Source organism: Aethalodelphis obliquidens, unplaced genomic scaffold (assembly GCF_003676395.1).
Source record: "Aethalodelphis obliquidens isolate GAN/ISIS:26980383/991018 unplaced genomic scaffold, ASM367639v1 scaffold43, whole genome shotgun sequence".
NCBI classification, from domain to species: domain Eukaryota; kingdom Metazoa; phylum Chordata; class Mammalia; order Artiodactyla; family Delphinidae; genus Aethalodelphis; species Aethalodelphis obliquidens.
The window spans coordinates 16,611,361-16,633,279 of record NW_020837987.1 but is presented as its reverse complement, the minus strand read 5'-3'; positions in this window follow the sequence as shown (position 1 = coordinate 16,633,279).

Below are 21,919 nucleotides of genomic sequence, written 5' to 3'. Positions count from 1 at the left end.
CCTTAAATTATGCGCCGCCCCATTGATCTTTTTCTCCCTCTCACTTTTCTATTTCTCTTCATTCTCTCTCTGTCTCTCTTTCTCCTGATCATCCTCACTCCCTTGTCCGGCCGCTTTCCTGGTCTCCCCTTTGCAATCATCGCTTCCACAAAGCACCAGATCCCCGCGCGGGGGAGGTGACTTGCTCTTGGGGCACCCCGAGTTCTTCAGTCCTAAATCCCATCCTTCTGAAAAGTGTGTTCTTCCGAGACACTGGGCTTCTTATTAAGGGGGAGGGGACGGGGGGAGGATCCCAGGAAGGCGGTGGGGTCTGCTGAATCCCAGGGCCAGGGAGAAAGCCAGGCCTCTATGGGCCAAGAGGGACGAGGATGAGGGGAGACGCGCAAAGTGTTTGAATCTATCTCAAAAGTCCATCTGCCATGACGCTGAACAGCGCGGGGCGGGAGGAGTGGTCAGTGAAGGGTTTTACAGGACAACAACGCGGCAGGCGGGTCTAACGGCCCGAAGGCCCAAAATCCATGGGCGGGGAAGGCCTCGGAAATATTTTAACCGAAAATGAACGTGGACCCCCAACCCAGCAGCGAAGCGGTCAGGCTTCGGGAACTCTCACCGGGACGCCAGAACTTACCGAAGGTAAGAGGCACGGGTGCAGGAACGTTAACGTCCGTAGCAACCCCAAAACTCCAGGCGTATAGGACTGTGGACTGAGACGCTCAGGTTTAAACTCAAAAAGACGAAAACACAGACGCCGACGTGACACTAGCCCCACGCTAGCCTCTTCCGGTCTGCGAGATACTGCGCGTGCGCGCTTCTTTCGGGGAATGTTGGGGGCGGGGCCTAGGCGGAGCTCCTTCGGAAAGGGGCGCGAATGGTGACCAGGCGTAGGCGGGGACCGCGGGGGGGCGGGGCGGAGCCGAGCCGGGGCGGAGCCGAGCCGGGGCGGGGCCGGGGCGGAGCCGGGGCGGACGGGGCGCCCCTTGGCAGCTCCCTAAGGGCGTGTTTTCTTTCCGAGTTTGGATCACTTTGAATTTCTTTCCTGTGCCGCGGAGCCGGGCTGCTCCTTGCCTGTTTTAAGTTGATGTTTCAAACAACTTAAGGGGAAAACTTAGAGTTGAGAGACCACTTGTTGAAAGCTAAGATGTTTGCGTTTTAAGTAGTTGAAAACGAGTTTAGTCAAAAATCGTTTTTGCAAAGGGGTGCCGGGTCCTGAGAGAGAGACGAGGCGGACTCTGCGGTCTGGGAACCCGGACCTGGATTCGGAGTCGATGTGGGGAGATAGTTGGATCCAGGAACGCCTCCTGCAATTAGAATTTAATTTAAGCGATATAATTAAGCAAGGAGTGCAGTTGTCTGTGCAAGAAATTCAAACTTGAATGTGAAATGCAAACCTCTACGGGTGGGAAATGGGCCACTTCGTACGGACGTCCATCAGAACGTCATATCCATTTACATTCCCATTCACCCTGTGCTCAGCCCTGTGCTCAGTTCCAGAGGCTTTCATAGGTACAAGACCCGGACAGGGGGAGGTAGACGCATGAGGCATATGATGATTTAGGTCACCAACCACTGCTTTAAAAAAATTAAAAATCAAAAATTAATATCAACTGTATTGTTCTTTATAGTACTTGTTATTCTATTCCACACCTGAGGCGAATGATAAGTACCTCTGAGATAAATTTTTGTGACGTCATAATTCATTTGTCAGTAATTTCCAAAGATAACAATCTAATTCACTTCACATTTATCCAAGAGTAACTAGGAAGAATATTTTTAATAAAAATATTGTTTTACATTTTAGCTCTTTTATTTTCTATTTCTCAATGTTCTGTCAGGTGTGAATAACAAACCCTATATGTACTCTTTAGACTACTGAAGTTGTTTTCACCTTAAAAATACTATTGCAGGGCTTCCCTGGTGGCACAGCGGTTGGGAGTCCGCCTGCCGATGCAGAGGACACGGGTTCGTGCCCCGGTCCAGGAGGATCCCACATGCTGCAGAGCGGCTGGGCCCGTGAGCCACGGCCGCTGAGCCTGCGCGTCTGGAGCCTGTGCTCCGCAGCGGGAGAGGCCACAACAGTGAGAGGCCCGCGTACAGCAAAAAAAAACAAAAAAACAAAAAAACAAAAAAACAAAAAAACCCACTATTGCAATATTTCCAGGGGCATTTGATAGGGACGTCTATATTATTTTATATGAACCCTAAAGGAAGCAAACTAGATTTATAGAATTTCCAATGGTCTCTTTTATAATCTTTAAGGCAATTTCCATGAGTTAATATCCACCATGAAATGTGTTTCTTTCAAATCCCTAAACGTAGAAGATTCCTCTCCAGTAAGAATTTTTTAATGTGATAAAAGCATTTTGAATAAAAAGTCTTTTAATGTATATTTATTTATTTATTTATTTATTTATTTATTTGCGGTACGCGGGCCTCTCACTGTTGTGGCCTCTCCCGCCGTGGAGCACAGGCTCCGGACACGCAGGCCCAGTGGCCATGGCTCACGGGCCCAGCCGCTCTGCGGCATGTGGGATCTTCCAGGACCGGGGCACGAACCTGTGTCCCCTGCATCGGCAGGCGGACTCTCAACCACTGCGCCACCAGGGAAGCCCTGTATATTTAATCTGTAAGGTTTCACTGCAGTATATATTATATGATTTTTCACACATTTTAAGCATTAATTATAACTTTTTGATGTTCATTACATTTGAATTAACTGATATTTAAGGCTTCAGCATCATTACTCATAAATTGAAAAGATTTCACTCCCAAAATAATATTCTGACGATCCCCCACAGATTGACTTTTGGACGAGAACTTCACCACACACATTATATTTTTAAAAATTACTCTTGTGTATTTATTTCCTGATGTTTAGTAATGTTTGGTTTTTGGTTAAATACATAGCCCCATTCATTATAATTTTAAGATATCCCCCCGTATGCATTTCTGATGACCAATGATGATTCATGCTGCCTAAAGACCTTCCAAATTTGCTGCATTCGTTAAGCTTTTTTCTAAATGGTATAACTCTGATATTTTGTAACCAATGAAGAATGGATCAAAACTTTCCCACCTTTATTGCAAATATTGGTTTTGACACACGAAAGGATTCTTCCAAGTAGTGAAACTAAGGAACCATTTTGATAGATTTCTTATCTTGATTACATTTATTCTATGCATGCTCAATTTTAAATCTCTGCAGTTCACTAAGATTTAACTGAATGCTCAATCCAACCCTATTATCAAATTATTCCATGCATTTGTTTCCTGCACTAGACACATTTTTTAATGAAAAAAATATATACAGTGTCAGGGCTAGATTTTCAGATCTTTAGAAGGAAGACTGTGTAAATTATGCTGTATTATGTATTATTGCCAACTAGCCATGTTGGCACAAAAGAGATTTCAGCATAGACTCCCATGTTCTCATGCAAATAAATAAATGGATGGTGAAACTTTTCATCAAACAGAACATCTGGAGAGAAGCCGATCATAGGTGAAATTCATGAATCCACATTGCTTAAGGGAAGTTTTGTTGCCTGTATAATTTACAAGGGAGCAAAACGAACTAATTCACAAGAAAAAGAAAGGATATTTCCTTAATCGCAGGAAGATTTTGACATATGTCTCCCTGTAGTATTATAAAAACAGATGCAACTTATTAAAGATTATTAAAGACTTCAAAATAAAGACTTCAAAAATTTGAAAAACACAGGAAGTAGTTTGACCTACTGTATTAAACTCTGTGTCAGAAAAATAGAGACACTACATTTTTAAAGCACACTGTAATATACAATATTTACGACTGCCAAAATTTAAAAAAATATCTCGACTTAGGTAAGGAGACACTTTATACAAAAGATGATTGCCAATAGAGAGAATGCTCTGACCACAAGATCTGCACATCTATAATGGGTCTTTTAAAAAGGAACATTAAAAACTTAGGCTAAAGTGGGGTTTATCCCAGGAATGCAAGGATTCTTCAATATATGTAAATCAATCATTGTGATACACAATATTAACAAACTGAAGAATATAAACCATATGATCATCTCAATAGATGCAGAAAAAGCTTTTGACAAAATTCAACACCCATTTATGATAAAAACCCTCCAGAAAGTAGGCATAGAGGGAACTTACCTCAACATAATAAAGGCCATATATGACAGCCAACATCATTCTCAATGGTGAAAAGCTGAAACCATTTCCACTAAGATTAGGAAGAAGACAAGGTTGCCCACTCTCACCACTATCATTCAACATTGTTTTGGAAGTTTTAGCCACATCAATCAGAGAAAAAAAAATAAAAGGAATCCAAATCAGAAAAGAAGAAGTAAAGCTGTCACTGTTTGCAGATGACATGATACTATACATAGAGAATCCTAAAGATGCTCCCAGAAAACTACTAGAGCTAATCAATGAATTTGGTAAAGTAGCAGGATACAAAATTAATGCACAGAAATCTCTTACACTCCTATACACTACTGATGAAAAACCTGAAAGAGAAATTAAAGAAACACTTCCATTTACCATTGAAGCAAAAAGAATAAAATACCTAGGAATAAACCTACCTAAGAAGACAAAAGACCTGTATGCAGAAAGCTATAAGACACTGATGAAAGAAATTAAAGATGATACAAACAGATGGAGAGATATACCATGTTCTTGGATTGGAAGAATCAACATTGTGAAAATGACTCTACTACCCAAAGCAATCTACAGATTCAGTACAATCCCTATCAAACTACCAATTGCATTTTTCACAGAACTGGAACAAAAAATTTCACAATTTTTATGGAAACACAAAAGACCCCGAATAGCCAAAGCAATCTTGAGAAAGAAAAACAGAGCTGGAGGAATCAGGCTCCCTGACTTCAGACTATACTACAAAGCTACAGTAATCAAGAAAGGATCGTACTGGCACAAAAACAGAAAGATAGAGCGATGGAACAGGATAGAAAGCCCAGAGATAAACCCACGCACATATGGCCACCTTATTTTTGATAAAGGAGGCAAGAATATACAATGGAGAAAAGACAGCCTCTTCAGTAAGTTGTACTCAGAAAACTGGACAGCTACATGTAAAAGAATGAAATTGGAACACTCCCTAACACCATACACAAAAATAAACTCAAAATGGATTAAAGACCTAAATGTAGGGCCAGAAACTATCAAACTCTTAGAGGAAAACATAGGCAGAACACTCTATGACATAAATCACAGCAAGATCCTTTTTGACCCACCTCCTAGAGAAATGGAAATAAAAACAAAAATAAACAAATGGGACCTAATGAAACTTCAAACCTTTTGCACAGCAAAGGAAACCATAAACAAGACCAAAAGACAACCCTCAGAATGGGAGAAAATATTTGCAAATGAATAAATGGACAAAGGAGTAATCTCCAAAATATAAAAACAGCTCATGCAGCTCAATATTAAAGAAACAAACAACCCAATCCAAAAATGGGCAGAAGACCTAAATAGACATTTCTCCAAAGAAGACATACAGATGACCAAGAAGCACATGAAGAGCTGCTCAACATCACTAATTATTAGAGAGATGCAAATCAAAGCTACAATGAGGTATCACCTCACACCAGTTAGAATGGCCATCATCAGAAAATCTACAAACAACAAATGCTGGAGAGGGTGTGGAGAAAAGGGAACCCTCTTACACTGTTGGTGGGAATGTAAATTGATACAGCCACTATGGAGAACAGTATGGAGGTTCCTTAAAAACCTAAAAATAGAATTACCATATGATCCAGCAATCCCACTATTGGGCATATACCCAGAGAAAACCATAATTCAAAAAGACACATGTGGGCTTCCCTGGTGGCGCAGTGGTTGAGAGTCCGCCTGCCGATGCAGAGGACGCGGGTTCGTGCCCCGGTCCGGGAGAATCCCACATTCTGCGGAGCAGCTGGACCCGTGAGCCATGGCCGCTGAGCCTGCCCGTCTGGAGCCTGTGCTCCGCAACAGGAGAGGCCACAACAGTGAGAGGCCCGCATACCACACACAAAAAAAAGACACATGCACCCCAGTGTTCATTGCAGCAATATTTACAATAGCCAGGTCATGGAAGCAACCTAAATGCCCACTGACAGACGAATGGATAAAGAACAGGTGGTACGTATATACAATGGAATATTACTCAGCCATAAAAAGGAACGAAATTGAGTCATTTTTTGAGATGTGGATGGATCTAGAGACTGTCATACAGAGTGAAGACAGAGGGAAAAACAAATATCGTATATTAATGCATGTACGTGAAACCTAGAAAAATGGTACAAATGAACCAGTTTGCATGGCAGAAGTTGAGACACAGATGTAGAGAACAAACGTATGGACACCAAGGGGGAAAACTGTGGTGAGGGGGGATGGTGGTGTGCTCTTTTGGGCGATTGGGATTGATGTGTATACACTGATGTGTATAAAATTGATGACTAATAAGAGCCTGCAGTATAAACAAACAAACAAACAAACAAAACAACTAATACTAAACTTTCTTTGAGTTATTTGTATGGAAATATGTTAATATAAATGTTTCAAACATTACATGAAATTTCTAAAAATCTTATATGTTCTGGTTTAATGTTATAAGTCATAATTCTAGTTATTACTTTAAAATGTATATCTCAGAAATAACTAAATTTCCTTGTCAATTGCATTATTATGAACTTTCATCAAATATTTAACTGTGGTCATTTTTAAGTCTCTTGTCATTTACAGACAGTTCTGGGTGTACTCTGATGCTTTTGCAAAAATGTTCCTATAAAAGGGTTTCATTTTCAAGGAATTCATGGAAAAGACTCTGACAAGTACAGGTTTCTGTTAACTGAAAATGCTGCTGAACTGAATGAATAAGCATTTTCAGAACTCTAATGGAAAACTGATGAATTCATAAAAGTGCTAACAAAAGATCAAGATAAAAAAATTAATTACATGGGACTGAGTGAACTGATGAGGATAATTACAATTTTTGTGACTTTCTGTTTGAATTGAAAAAAAAAATCCCACAAGGACTCAGAGGGAAAAAATATACAAATCAATTTTCACTGCAAAGTAAAGGAGCTGTTACAGTGGAGGATTCCTGGACTGAATGTCAATATTATTACATAGTGTGAGTGTGTTTCGTGTTTGGTAATTGCAGTCATTGTTGCTTTTGTTGTGGTCATCCATTTCCAATGCCTGGAGTCAGTTTATTTATCTCTTGTAAAAATAACATACGGTGTGTGTGTGTGTGAAAAGAAAAACACACCTGGGGAAGTGTAAAACACACGTATAGAAGGGCTCCATTTGAAATAGGTTAACTACATGAAAATAGAGGATACAATGGAGAAAACTTTAAAAAAAATTAAAATTAAATAAATAGCATTAGATGATGAAAACTCTAATTCAAAAAGATACATGTACCACAATGTTCACAGCAGCACTATTTACAATAGCCAGGACATGGAAGCAACCTAAGTGTCCATCGACAGATGAATGGATAAACAAGATGTGGCACATATATACAATGGAGTATTACTCAGCCATGAAAAAAAGAATGAAATAATGCCATTTGCAGCAACATGGATGGACCTGGAAATTATCATACTAAGTGAAGTAAGTCAGAGAAAGACAAATATCATATGATATCACTTATATGTGAAATCTAAAAAAATGATACAAATGAACTTATTTACAAAAGAGAAGTAGACTCACAGACATAGAAAACAAACTTATGGCTACCAAAGGGGAAAGAGGGGAGGGAGGGATAAATTAGGAATTTGGGATTAACAGATACACATGACTAAATATAAAATAGATAACAACAAGGACCTATTGTATAGCACAGGGAACGATATTCAATATGTTGTACCAACCTATAATGGAAAAGAATCTGAAAAAGAACCTGAATCACTTTGCTGTACACCTGCAACATAAATCAACTGTATTTCAATTTTGAAATGTAAATGAATGGGGATATATTTATATGTATAGCTGATTCACTTTGTTATAAAGCAGAAACTAACATACCATTGTAAAGCAATTATACTCCAATAAAGATGATAAAAAAAGTAAATGAGTAAATAAATAACATTGGATGGTTACCACATTTTTCTATACCTACTTTTTCCTGAATTTTCAGTATTCAGCTCTAATTGCTTTTGTAATTAAGAAACAAAATGCATTGTCAATTAATTTTTTCCTTAAAAACAAATACATAATTTGTCCATATCATCTATTTAATACTCCCCCATCCAAGTCAGAATAGAGCCACAACTGTGGACAACCCTCCTGCACAGGTGCAAACACACACACACACAAATACAAACACATTTGCTCATAAATGAAAACACACTTGTGTATTTACAACACACAGGCAAATACACAGCAATATACCCTCACATACTAACACACACTCTCACATACACTTTCCATAACAAAATCACACTCATCCACACATTGAGAAGCACACACTCACATTTACACACTCTCACTGTTAAATGTACTCACTCATACTCACACATTCCCTTTCACACTCATAAAACCACATTCACAGTCAATATGCAAGTATGTATCTCAATAATGTGCTCATATATTGAAGCCAGGGGGATGTATTATAAGGTAGTGGCTCAGGAGATTATGGAGGCTGAGAAATCCCAAGATCTGTGGTGGGCAATCTGAAGACCCAGAAGACCCCACTGTGTAAGTAGCAACCTAAGCCCAAGTCTGAAGACAGGAGAAAATCTATATCCTGGCCAAAAAGATAGAGCAAATTCTTCTTAACATTTTTGTTCTATTTGGAGGGATTGAATGAGGCCCACCAACACTGGGGAGGGCAATCTGCTTTACTAGGTCTACCCATTCAAATGTTAATCTCACCCAGACACACCCTCAAAGACACCCAGGAGGATAATGCTTAAACAAATATATGGGCACCCTGTGATGCAGGCAGGTTGGCCCATAAATGAACCATCACACCATTTAACAGAACTAGCAAATAAAACATGGAAAAGGTCCCTGGGTATCCTGGGTATTACTACTTCCATAGTAAATAAGACCAAATCTTATAAGAGTAGGGAAGTGGCCCCTCACACTTTCCTCTTTTTTTTTTTTTTTTTTTGCGGTATGCAGGCCTCTCACTGTTGTGGCCTCTCCCGTTGCGGAGCACAGGCTCCGGACACGCAGGCTCAGCGGCCATGGCTCACAGGCCCAGCCACTCCGCGGCATGTGGGATCTTTCCGGACCGGGGCATGAACCCGTGTCCCCTGCTGCCAGCAGGTGGACTCTCAACCACTGTGCCACCAGGGAAACCCCCTCTTCATTTTTTTACAGCAGCTGTCTTGCCACACTGCGAATAAGAGCTGTGTGATAATTCTTATATGTGGAATCTAAAATTTGACACAAATGAACTTATCTACAAAACCCAAACAGACTCTGAGACATAGAGAACAGACTTCTGTTGCCCAGGGGGAATGGGGGAGTGAAGGTATGGATGGGGATTAGCAGATACAAACTATTATATAAAGAATGGATCAACAACAAGGTCCTATTATATAGCACAGGTAACTATATTCAATATCTTGTGATAAACCATCATGGAAAAAATATGAAAAAGGTACATATATAAAATATATACAAAACTGAATCACTTTGCTGTACAGCAAAAATTAACACAACATTGTGAATCAACTATACTTGAATAAAATAATTTTTTCAAAAAAGCTGTGTGATAATAAAAGTAGGGTAGGTAGAAAGAGGTAGACCGGGTCCTTGATGACTTCCTTGGACAGCTGTCACATCCTGAACTGCAACCTCTAGATATCCTATTGTATGAAATAATAAACCTACTTGTTCCTGTCACCATGTTCCAGGCAATCTTTCACTCACGAACAAAACCATAACTACCTGACAAAGCACACTATTGTTTTGTGTTGGGAGTCGAGTGCATTTAAGAGGGAATCTTGAAATATTTAAAATCAAGTGACTTAGAAACAGTGAATGAAAACCTTTCTCCAATGCATGTTCACCAACGCCAAAGCTCTTCAAACCTTGTCCTTCAGGGGGTTTTGGAGGCTTCATTACATCGGCATGATTAATTAAATCATTGACCATCGGTGATTGAGTCAACCCTCAGCCCCACTCCCCTTGGAGGTCAGGGGTGGGACTAAAACTTCCAACCAATCACATGGTTGGTTCCCTGGCAACCAAGCCCAATCCTTGGGTGCTTTTCAATAGTCACCTCATTAACATAACAAATGATAACTTTGTAGCCACTTAGGAAATTCCAAGTGTTTTAGGAGCTCTGTGCCAGAAAAGGGAAATAAGACCAAATATATAATTTTATTATAAATCACAATATTATAGTGTCTCAGATATAACTACATGTTTACTTAGCCGTAAGAGTTTATTTATTGTACTGACTTTGTTCTTTGAATTGACAAAATATAGTCAGTCTTTTATTCTTTTCTTCAACATATATGTGTGGAGTATTGGCCGTCAGGAACTGTTTTAATCATTAGTGATCTAGCAGAAAACAAAACCTATTCTCTGGCCTCAAGTAGCTTTTTTCTATTGGTGTTATGGACTGAATGTGTCCTCCCAAAATTCATATGATGAAATCCTAACACCCAGCCTGATGTTATCAGGATCTGGAGTTTTTGAGAGGTGATTGGATCCTGAAGGAGGAGCCCTCATGGATGTGATTAGTGTCCTGATAAAAGAGACCCCAAAGAGCTTTCTCACCCAGTTCATACTGTGAAGACAGAGGGAGAAGACCATCTATGAGCCAGGAAGAGGGCCCTCACCCAACATCGAATCTGCTGGCGCCTTGATCTAGAACCTATTATCTTCTAAAACTATCAGAAATAAATATTTAGTTTTTATGGTATTTTTATTATAGCAGCCTAAAAGGACTAAGATAACTGGGATAAGTAAGCACTAATTAAGTAAAAATACAATATGATGATGAGTCCAATGAAAGTGCATTTGTAAGGTCACAGCGGGTGTGGGGTGTGCTAATTTAAAACTGGGAGATTGGGATTGACATATATACACTAATATGTATAAAATGGATAACTAATAAAAACCTGCTGTATAAAATAAATAAATAAAATAAAATAAAAACTGTTTGTGGAATGCCTGTGTGAAAAGGTGACAAATGAGCAAGACACGGAAATAAATGGAGCTGTTCATGCAGATGAAAGGGGCCAAGCAGAATTAGGCCGAGAAAATAGATGGAGAAAATTCCCGGGATTGATATATAGCCTGGTGCGGTGTGTGTTTCTACTGCACACATTTATAATTTGGGATTTCAGATTTTTTGTGTATGTTTTCAGGATTTAAAAGTCAAGATCTATGTAAACTGATTGTGTATATTTTTGATCGTTGATGCTTTTAAAAATAAAAACCATAAAGAAAAAAATCCCTAGGAAGCTTTGTTTTGTTTTGGCCACACTGCTTGGCTTGCAGAATCTCAGCTTCACGACCAGGGGATTGAACCCGGGCCACGGCAGTGAAAGCACCAAGTCCTAACCACTGGACCCCCAGGGTATTCCCTCTAGGATTTTTAAGATATAAGTAGAGGATCCATAATCAAGACGCATTTGGGGTCCTCACAAAAAATTTCCTTTAGGACAAGCTATTTACTTCCTGGGGTAGGGTAAATAATGAATGAATGGGAAGAAATTTAATGTCGTTTTCCAAAACTATCTGAGATGTGTAATTACTAACACTGCAAGTCATTTTTAGAATACACCCTTTTCCTGTAGTCCCCACAGTAGCCACCAAGGGGAACATTGTTACTTTCACTTATGAGTGAGTATTGAGTAAAATTAATGAGTTCAAAAAATGTTTTAATCTGCAATTTTCACCACTCTATACCTTCAAGGTTGATGTCACAAAGGAAAATATTTTAACATTTAATAAAATTTTGTAGTTTCAACCAAATTGCAGCATACTCCCTCATCTCCATACTCTCCTTGTTTTGAATCCAGGACCTACTGGCTCTGACTGAATTCTGGGTTACTCTTCCAGTTGAGACCAATTTCGTGTCATCCTTGCTTAATATTTGACCCTAAAATGGACTTGTCGGTGTTCTTCTATTTCCCAAATTTTATAATCACACACACACACACACACACACACACACGATAAAACATAAATCTACATCAAAAGTAGCAATTTTTTTCTGTATACAGCCAAATAATAACTATTGCAGTCTTTGTAAGCTACTCTGCCTTTGTCAGACCAACAATGTGTAAACGAATGGATGTAACCGGGTTCCAGTGTAACTTTATTAAAAAACAAAAGAACGAAGAAACAGAGGGTGGAGGGATTTAATGAAAATCCAAGGCTTCATCTCTCCACAAAAGCAACTGATAGGGGAACTTCCCTGGTGGCCCAGTGGGTAAGACTCAGTACTCCCAATGCAGGGGGCCAGGGTTCAATCCCTGGTCAGGGAACTAGAGCCTGCATGCCACAACTATAAATAAATAAAATATTAAAAAACTGATGAATCAACTGTACTTCAATTAAAAAAACCAGCAACTGATGAGCTAGTGAAAACTATCAGAGTCAACTTTTGCAGAACTCTGCAACAATTTAAAAAATTACAGCCAGGGGAAGCCTTCATGTAGGGAGAAGATACTGCTTTGCCATGAGAGACTACTGGGGTGCATCAAAATGCCTGCTTCCTATCACCAACATTCCATATGAATGGCAGTCATGGGGATGCCAGCACACACTCCTAATGCATATTGCTTTTGCCAGGAGGAGTTACACTGTCCTCCTCACAACCAATTGCACTTTAGTGTTTTGATCTATCTGCCTGAGGTTCAAGCGGAAGGGCTTGCCTTTTCTTCACCAGAATCAGGGCATTCTCAGGACTCGGACAGCTTCCCAGGCAGCTTTTGCTACAAGCATTTAAAGGTGTAAGTATTGGCTTCAGCAGCATGGGGCAAGGGATAACCATAGGGGCAAGAAAAAAACAGACCAAAAAGCCTGGAAAGGAGCAGGTTGGTTTAAATGTTAACCACATCTGGAAAATACCCTCACTACAATATCTCAGCTAGGCACCATAGTCTAGCATAGCCTAGCAAGTTGACACATAAAGTCAGCCGTCACAGGGGAGAATCTGATTTTCAGTGTTAGCACATTAGAGTATTCAAAGGTACGGTTTTCCACCCAAACAAATAAAACATACAAAGTAATAAAAAAAATTTTTTTTAACAGAAAAAGCATGGACCATTCATAGAAAAAGAAGGAAGAGAAAGAGGAGGAAATAAATTAACAAAAATTCTCTCTGAAGAAGCCCAGAATTTGGACTTGCTGGACAAAGACCCCTTTCAAGATTTGCCACTTTTTTTTTTAACATCTTTATTGGAGTATAATTGCTTTACAGTGTTGTGTTAGTTTCTGCTGTATAACAAAGTGAGTCAGCTATATATATATACATATATCCCCATATCCCCTCCCTCTTGTGTCTCCCTCCCACCCTCCCTATCCCACCCCTCTAGGTGGTCACAAAGCACTGCACTGATCTCCCTGTGCTATGCGGCTGCTTCCCACTAGCTATTTTACATTTGGTAGTGTAGATATGTCCGTGCCACTCTCTCACTTCGTCCCAGCTTACCCTTCCCCCTCCCTGTGTCCTCAGGTCCATTCTGTACGTCTGCGTCTTTATTCCTGTTCTGCTCAAACTTTTAAGATTTTGATAGACAGGTACGGAGATCTACTCATCTTGTGGCCGCCCAAGACAAGCCTTGTACGTCAGTTTCCTTGCTTATTAAACCTGCCACCTACCAACCTGGACGCATCAGCTTCTTTCTTCGGTCTCTCCTCACCCCTCCTGGTACAGTGGCCCGTTTCAGGTTTCACCCAGGAAGCACCAGACGTTGCAAACCAACACATGGCGTGTTGTCTCTCTCTACACTGGGAATCACAGCTTCAGAAAGATGGAAGCACATAAAGTGTGTAAAACACTTAGTTCAACTCCCAACACAGACCAAGCCTTAGCAGCAAGAAGAATGTTGTTGAAACCACGGGTAATCATTAGTTGAATCCATTTCACCGGTAACCCACCTTCACTAATCAAGGTCGTTTTAATTGTTGCTACAAAGACCTGTGCATCCTCCAAGCAGCATGTATAGCCTGAACGATAAGACGTTAGCCTAACTTATTTTCCAGGAACGTGGAGTCAGCTGTGTCTATTTCGAGCTGAGCCAGTTAAGTCTGGTTAGGACCTACGACCCTGCAACTGGACATGCACAAGTGTCCACTCAGTGACCTTTTGGTGTCTCAGAGAAGAAAACTCCACCCTCAGATTGTGCTGTGTCTCCATTTTTGAACGTGCAGAAGCCTGCACAGAACGATGATTCCTGCACCTTTTTCCAATCACATTTCCCCGGGCTCCCCACACCCCCCATGCCTCAGACCAACCTGCTTCTTTATTCTTTGCCCCTAAAATACCTCAAACCGCTTTCCTTTCTGGGAGGCAGATCTGAGACTTGTTTTCCCGTCTCCTCGCTTGGCGACCTTGTGGATAAACCCTCTCTTTGCTGCAAACCTTGACGTCTCAGGGTTTTGGCTTGCTGTGCGTTGGGCAAAAGGAACCTGGTTCAAAAACATTGTCACCTTATTATAAATAAATGTGCTAATGTCCTTAAGTTAATACAGTGTCCTTAAATACATACAGTATTTATCCATACTGTGGAAAAAAAATCAAATATCAATTGTATATATTTTAATAGTTATTCACATGTATAAACAAAAAATTTTAAATATAGAAAAGGGGGACAAATAGCCTTCAAATTGATTTACTCCCAGGTTTGTCAAATTGACTTAGCTGGAAAACTGAGGTAAATAACCTCAGATGGTGGAAATTTTGCTACAGAAAAACACCAAATGCATACCAAGTGGGTCTTTGATTAAAGATTCCAGGATGAGTTTTTCCTTTCTTTTTTTTTTTTTTTTTGGCTATGTTGTGTGGCATGTGGGATGTGGGATCTTAGTTCCTCAACCAGGGATCGAACCCATGCCCCCTGCATTGGAAGCACGGAGTCCTAACCATTGGACCACCGGGGAAGTCCCAGGATGAGTTTTTCTTAGTGCTTGTCTCTAGATTATCTGCATCAAGAACACCCAGGACATTAATTCAAGTCATAGGTTCCTGGACCAACCCAATGACAATTTCTTGTAGAACCCGAATTTTCTGTTTATCAAAGCATCACTGGTGATTGTAGGGCTCTTGATTCCAACTGCTGTCACTTTTCTCCAGCTTGCTAAGCTGGGCTGGAAGCAGGGGAGCTCAGAAGACTCACTGAGACTCTGAAGCTGACATCAATATCATATTGTTATTCTGCAGTGCTTAGTGGGTGTCTTAGGGGTGTTATTTCTGCTTCCAAGGAATCCTCTTTGCAGCAACCTGGGTACTCAACGTTGAAGAAACAGCACTAGTGTGATATATATATATATATATATATATATATATATATATATATTTTAAACCTTAGATTAGACTGAAGTAGTTCAATGCGATGACATGGCCTTTAGGGACAAGGTCCTGGAGAGACAGAAAAGCTCTCCTGAGACAGAATGTCACAGGGAGAAAGGGGACATCTCCTTTGCTGCTTCCAGTGAAATCACACTCTGAAGAGAGCCATTTACTCTTGTTGATTCAGGGCAGTTTCCCCAACAATTGAAAACGGGAGAGGATGGGTTAGTGGGGCATTATCTTTGCCCTCTCCTTCCAGAGAGGATGCAGGTTATAAATAAGTGCAGAGTGTTTCACAATCCTTATGTCCACTTAAATAAAGAAAAACCCAGGACTTCCCTGGTGGCGATATGTCCCCATATCTCCTCCCTCTTGCGTCTCCCTCCCACCCTCCCTATCCCACCCCTCTAGGTGGTCACAAAGCACTGCACTGATCTCCCTGTGCTATGCGGCTGCTTCCCACTAGCTATTTTACATTTGGTAGTGCATATATGTCCATGCCACTCTCTCACTTCGTCCCAGCTTCCCCTTCCCCTTGTCCTCAAGTCCATTCTCTACGTCTGCGTCTTTATTCCCGTCCTGTCCCTAGGTTCTTGAAAACCTTTTTTTTCTTTTTTTTAGATTCCATATATATGTGTTAGCATATGGTATTTGTTTTTCTCTTTCTGACTTACTTCACTCTGTATGACAGACTCTAGGTCCATCCACCTCACTACAAATAACTCTGTTTCATTTCTTTTTATGGCTGAGTATATTCCATTGTATATGTGTGCCACATCTTTATCCATTCATCTGTCGATGGACACTTAGGTTGCTTCCATGTCCTGGCTATTGTAAATAGAGCGGTAATGAACACTGTGGTACATGACTCTTTTTGAATTATGGTTTTCTCAGGGCATATGCCCAGTAGTGGGATTGCTGGGTCATATGGTAGTTCTATTTTTAGTTTTTTAAGGAACCTCCATACTGTTCTCCATGTGGCTGTATCAATTTCCATGCCCACCAGCAGTGCAAGAGGGTTCCCTTTTCTCCACACTCTCTCCAGCATTTGTAGATTTTTTTGATGATGGCCATTCTAACCGGTGTGAGGTGGTACCTCATTGTAGTTTTTTTGTTTTTTTTTTTTTTTTTGGCATTACGCGGGCCTGTTACTGGGTGGCCTTTCCCGTTGCGGAGCACAGGCTCCGGACGCGCAGGCTCAGTGGCCATGGCTCACGGGCCCAGCCGCTCCGCGGCATGTGGGATCTTCCCAGACTGGGGCACGAACCTGTGTCCCCTGCATCGGCAGGCGGACTCTCAACCACTGCGCCACCAGGGAAGCCCCTGTCATTGTAGTTTTGATTTGCATTTCTCTAATGATTAGTGACGTTGAGAGTCCTTTCATGTGTTTGTTGGCAATCTGAATATACATATTTTTAATTGTCTCATACCATGTCTCAAACCAAACCCAATAAATAAATATCTCTGGGGGCAGGCACAAGTCGTTATACTTTTTAAAACTCACCATGTGATTCTGATGTGCAAATTCAGATACAGCTTATTTTCGTGCTTATCAACCTACATAATTATGCTTGTCACACTTCAACCTAAATATGAAACACCTGGAATTGTCACTCAGCACCAAGATACTGGTTCAAGAGGGCTGGCTTATGCCTGAGAACTTGTATTCCTTACAAGCTACAGGACCCTGGATTTCACTGTAGGTACCAAGGTCCTCTTTACTCAGGTCAATAAAATTTGATGAAAAAAATAAAGAAAATTGACCTGAGGTGATAAGGAAAAATCAACACACCTGCAATATATGTTCGATTTCAGAGAAGTTTATTAATATTGAAAGAAATCGATCAAACATAACGTTGCAATGGTTTTTGATAACAAACTGTCCAGGTTAAGAAAATAGTTCCCATTAACCAAGGTGAAGAGAATTTCTACTGAAACTCTTCCACAGCGTCAAAAATTCTACACACAGGAAACATTGTTTAAAAAGTGCAGACCTTTTCCAAAATCATAAAAAGGTCTTTTGTCCATTTACCCAAATTTCATTTATTCACCCACACAGATGAATTTCATAGCACTCTACTGACATTACAGTGTAACACGGTTTCCTTGTATTGACTCCGTTTCTTATACATGTAACTGGCAAAGGACTACATATGACAATTTCACAAGCTCCATTTTAAATACAACATGAATTTACAAAATTTAAAGGCAGTGTTTGTCCCTTAGTCCCTAGTCGTATTTGGAGTTCCAGAAGTTGCACCGGTACCACGTGGGGAAGTGCTGCTTCACCAGACACAGGTGCTCCTACATCTTTCCCATCCTCAGTCTTTCAGTCTCGTCCAATCACATGAGACTTGAGGTTGGGGCTCCTTCCATGGCAGTGGGGAGGGGGACGGTCACACAGTCAATGGGAGGAAGAGACCAGGAGGTCCTCACAGAGGACACTTATTAGGACTGAAGAACCTGTCCCTCAGACTCCTCTATGATGTGAGGGCTCCGACCAACAAGTGTAGACTTCTTGAGGAAGATGAGAGCACTTGAGATTCAGAGCTCGGCCATTGCTTGTCCAGTCTCATAAAGATAGTTCTGTCCAGCTGGCCTGAAACATTCATGGTGGGTGTTGGGGACACTGCACATCTCGACTGGGCTCAGGCAACGTGAGTCGGATGGAGTCTGCAGGTCAAAGGTGGACATCAGGGGACTTCACTGGCGGTCCATAAGACTCTGTGCCTCCACTTCAGGGGGTGCAGGTTTGATCCCTGGTTGAGGAACTAAGATCCCACAGGCCATACTGCGCGGCCAGGAAAAAAAAAAAAAAAACCTGGGCATCAGGGCTGGTGTCTTCCTGGTCACGTGGGGTTGCTTGTTAGGATCCAAGTCCAGGTGTACGAGGGGAAGCTGAAGAGCTTGTCAGCCCCAGACCAGGTCACTGAGAAGTGGGCTGGGAGCTGTAGGATAGGCTGAATCTTGCTCTTTTGTGGGGAATTCTGGCAAGTCTGGAGGGGATCTGGGATGACGTCTCAAATCATGCCTTGATGCTACATTCACAGTTCTGGCCACATAGTTGTGTGGCAGGTTGTGGGCTGGGCTTTGAATCCCCATCAGGACAGTTGACCTGTGCCTGGAGGTCACAGACACAACCCAGGGCGAGTGTCTTCCCGTTAGACTGCAGAACGTCACAGGAGACACCATCAGGCCTGCTGGCTGTCAACTTGTCCATGAAAGATGCATCCCGGCAGAAGCTCTTTAGAGCTTGGTGGGCAAGGCACTGGAATCCACCTCATGTCTTGGGTCCACAAGCACTCAGTTCAGGGGCTTTCTTTTTTTTTTTTTTTGCGGTACGCGGGCCTCTCACTGTTGTGGACTCTCCCGTTGCGGAGCACAGGCTCCGGACGCGCAGGCTCAGCGGCCATGGCTCATGGGCCTAGCCGCTCCGCGGCATGTGGGATCCTCCCGGACCGGGGCACGAACCCGTGTCCCCTGCATCGGCAGGCGGATTCTCAGCCACTGCGCCACCAGGGAAGCCCGGGGGCTTTCTTGAGAGACTGTGTAGGGCAGAATCACCTCCTATTAAGGTTCTTGACTGGTGGCTGACCTGTGAGAACAGGACCCAGGACAGATCTCCTCCTGGACGTTTGGACAGGCACTGGCCGGGTGGGATGCTGTGGGAAGAAATTCATTTAGACACTTCAGGAGTCAGAATTATCAAACTGCATGCAATACAGGGCTGACAGTTTCAACCACATCATAATAGAAAACAGGAAAATCATAAGCAACTTAGGACAAAGGGAAACTGGCAGACTAATAGGCAGAAAATAACCAATATACGCTAGGATTCTTTTCTGTATCGGGAGGAAGAGGAACAACCCAATAGAAATAGACAACACATGCAAAATTGAATTTCACAAAGGCACGCAAATGATCATTACACATTTGCAGAGATACCCACCTCAGAGGTGGTCAAGAGAAAAAATTACTGTATGAATCTGAGTTTTTTGCCTATCAGATATGGTATGAAAACGTTCGTCATATTGCCTGTTGTTGAGGTCAAGGGTAAAAACATTTTCCTGTGCAGTGTGGAGAATATCAACAGCAACTATCCTTTTGAGGACAATTGGGAGTATTTACAAGTTAAATGATCCCTTGTCTTGACATGAAGCCAGAGAAGGAAGCTGATAAAACACTTCACACACACACACAAAAAAAACACTTCACACATGCGCTGAAAGGCTTCCACTAGCATTTGCTGGCCTACTTGCACAAAATAGGAAAAAAATTCAAATAAAAAAAAATGGACAAAAATAAAATGGGACCAGAATTTTGAACTACCTAACCCATAGAGAAAAAAAAAGGAATATGTAAAACACAGAAAAAAATTAGAATATGAGAAATACAGGGAGAAAAGTAACAGGACTCCTAGCATCCAGCCTGGGTTTAACATAATCCTGCACACATGAGGGGCACAGGACTGAAGCACAATGGGGATGGAGGGGAGAAACAGCAGGGGAGCAGGGGCAGGACTCACCCTCACAAAGGCACACGATTCCACGGATTCCTTCCAGGGTCTCTGCCTCTTCTCTTGGCGTCTCTCGGGACACGTCTGTGGTAGAGGATTTCTCTGCTGCCCCTCTTGCCTGCAGAACAGTTCATCTTAAGTGTCTGGATGCCCTCACCAGTGACTGGGAACCAAGAAGACGGTGGGAACCCAGTCCTAGCCCTTGTTTGGGGGTGAAGGAGGCATCCGAGACCCTGTGACCTTTGTAAAGGCAAGTCCTTCCCTGACTTCAGAGGCAGCCCTCACTTCCAGGAAGCATCTCCTTCCCTGCCGTGGTTTCATCATTGAATACTTTCAGGTGGTTCTCTGCCTGCCATGTGCATCATTCCAAGGGAGCTTCCGGCCCCTCCCCCTTCATGATTCTCAGGACTAGACTGAGCTCTGAGTGTGCAGCCCTGGAAGGCACAAAGCTCTCGAACGCTGCTCTTGAGTCTCCCTGTCTGCACCTGAGAGATCTATATAGAAATAGTAGAGGGGTAAGACCGTCTCCCTTGATACCACTGTCCCCCAACTCATTCTGACCCTGTGGTTCCTCACCTCAGTTCTGGTTCCTTCTCTCTGGCAGCCGTGTTGACGGACCCTGGAGTCCGGAGGTCCTGGGGGTTCGTGGGTGTCAGATTCTCCTTCTTATTGGAGCCCAAAGGCTGGGGAGCAAGGGCCCCACCCCAGGACTTCATGGGGCACCACTTGCTGATGGCCAAGTGTCCAAAGGCTCCACAGTTCCTGCATTTCACCTGGGGGTGGAGGAGGAGGGTGGGGTCAACAGAAACCACAGGCAAGTTTCTTTCTTGTTTTAAAAATTAATTAATTTGGGGCTTCCCTGGTGGCACAGTGGTTGAGAATCTGCCTGCCAATGCAGGGGAAACGGGTTCGAGCCCTGGTCTGGGAAGATCCCACATGCCGCGGAGCAACTGGGCCCGTGAGCCACAACTGCTGAGCCTGCGCATCTGGAGCTTGTGCTCCGCAACAAGAGAGGCCGCGATAGTGAGAGGCCCGCACGCCGTGATGAAGAGTGGCCCCCGCTTGCCACAACTAGAGAAAGCCCTCGCACAGAAATGAAGACCCAACACTGCAAAAATAAATTAATTAATTAATAAACTCCTACCCCTAACATCTAAAAAATAAATAAATAAAATTATTTTTTAAAAATTTATTTATTTATTTATTTTATGGTTGTTTATTTTTTAGGCCATGCTGTGGGCATGTGGGATGTTAGTTCGCCGACCAGGGATCGAACCTGCACCCCCTGCGTTGGAAGCACGGAGTCTTAACCACTGGACCACCAGGGTAGTCCCTGCAGGCAAGTTTCAAAGGTTAACACAGTTGACTCTTCAATGACGTGGGTTGGAACTGGGCAGGTCCACTTACACTCAGATATTTTTCATAAACCTGGACTATAGTACTACACCATCCAGAGTTGGTTGAATCCTCGGGTGGGGAACTTCAGGTACAAAGGGCCAGAGGGCTGGCTATAAACTTATACGTGGATTTTCCACTGACTAGGGTTTGCTGCCCCTAACCCCTTTGTTGTTCCAGAGTCACCTGCATAAGGACAGATTTTTGAAGTTGGATAGCGGTTTGGGATACAGGACATGGATTAGAACTGCCAGGACATTCGAGATACTATGGTGCTGCCCATGGAGCATTTTCGAGAGAGATCAAGGAGAAGAGAATTTAGTATCTAAAGGTGATGAAAATGAGCCAGATTTGTGCACTGGACAGACACCAAGCTTGACATTGAACAGGGACACTGTTCAATGTCAAGACACTGAACAGGGAATAAGGTAGCTCCTCAGAGGAGCCGACGGGCCAATCACCCAAGTGAGGATACTACAGACCGGGCCAGCCTAACTTGGATAAGTAAGAACATCTGTCATAAGGCA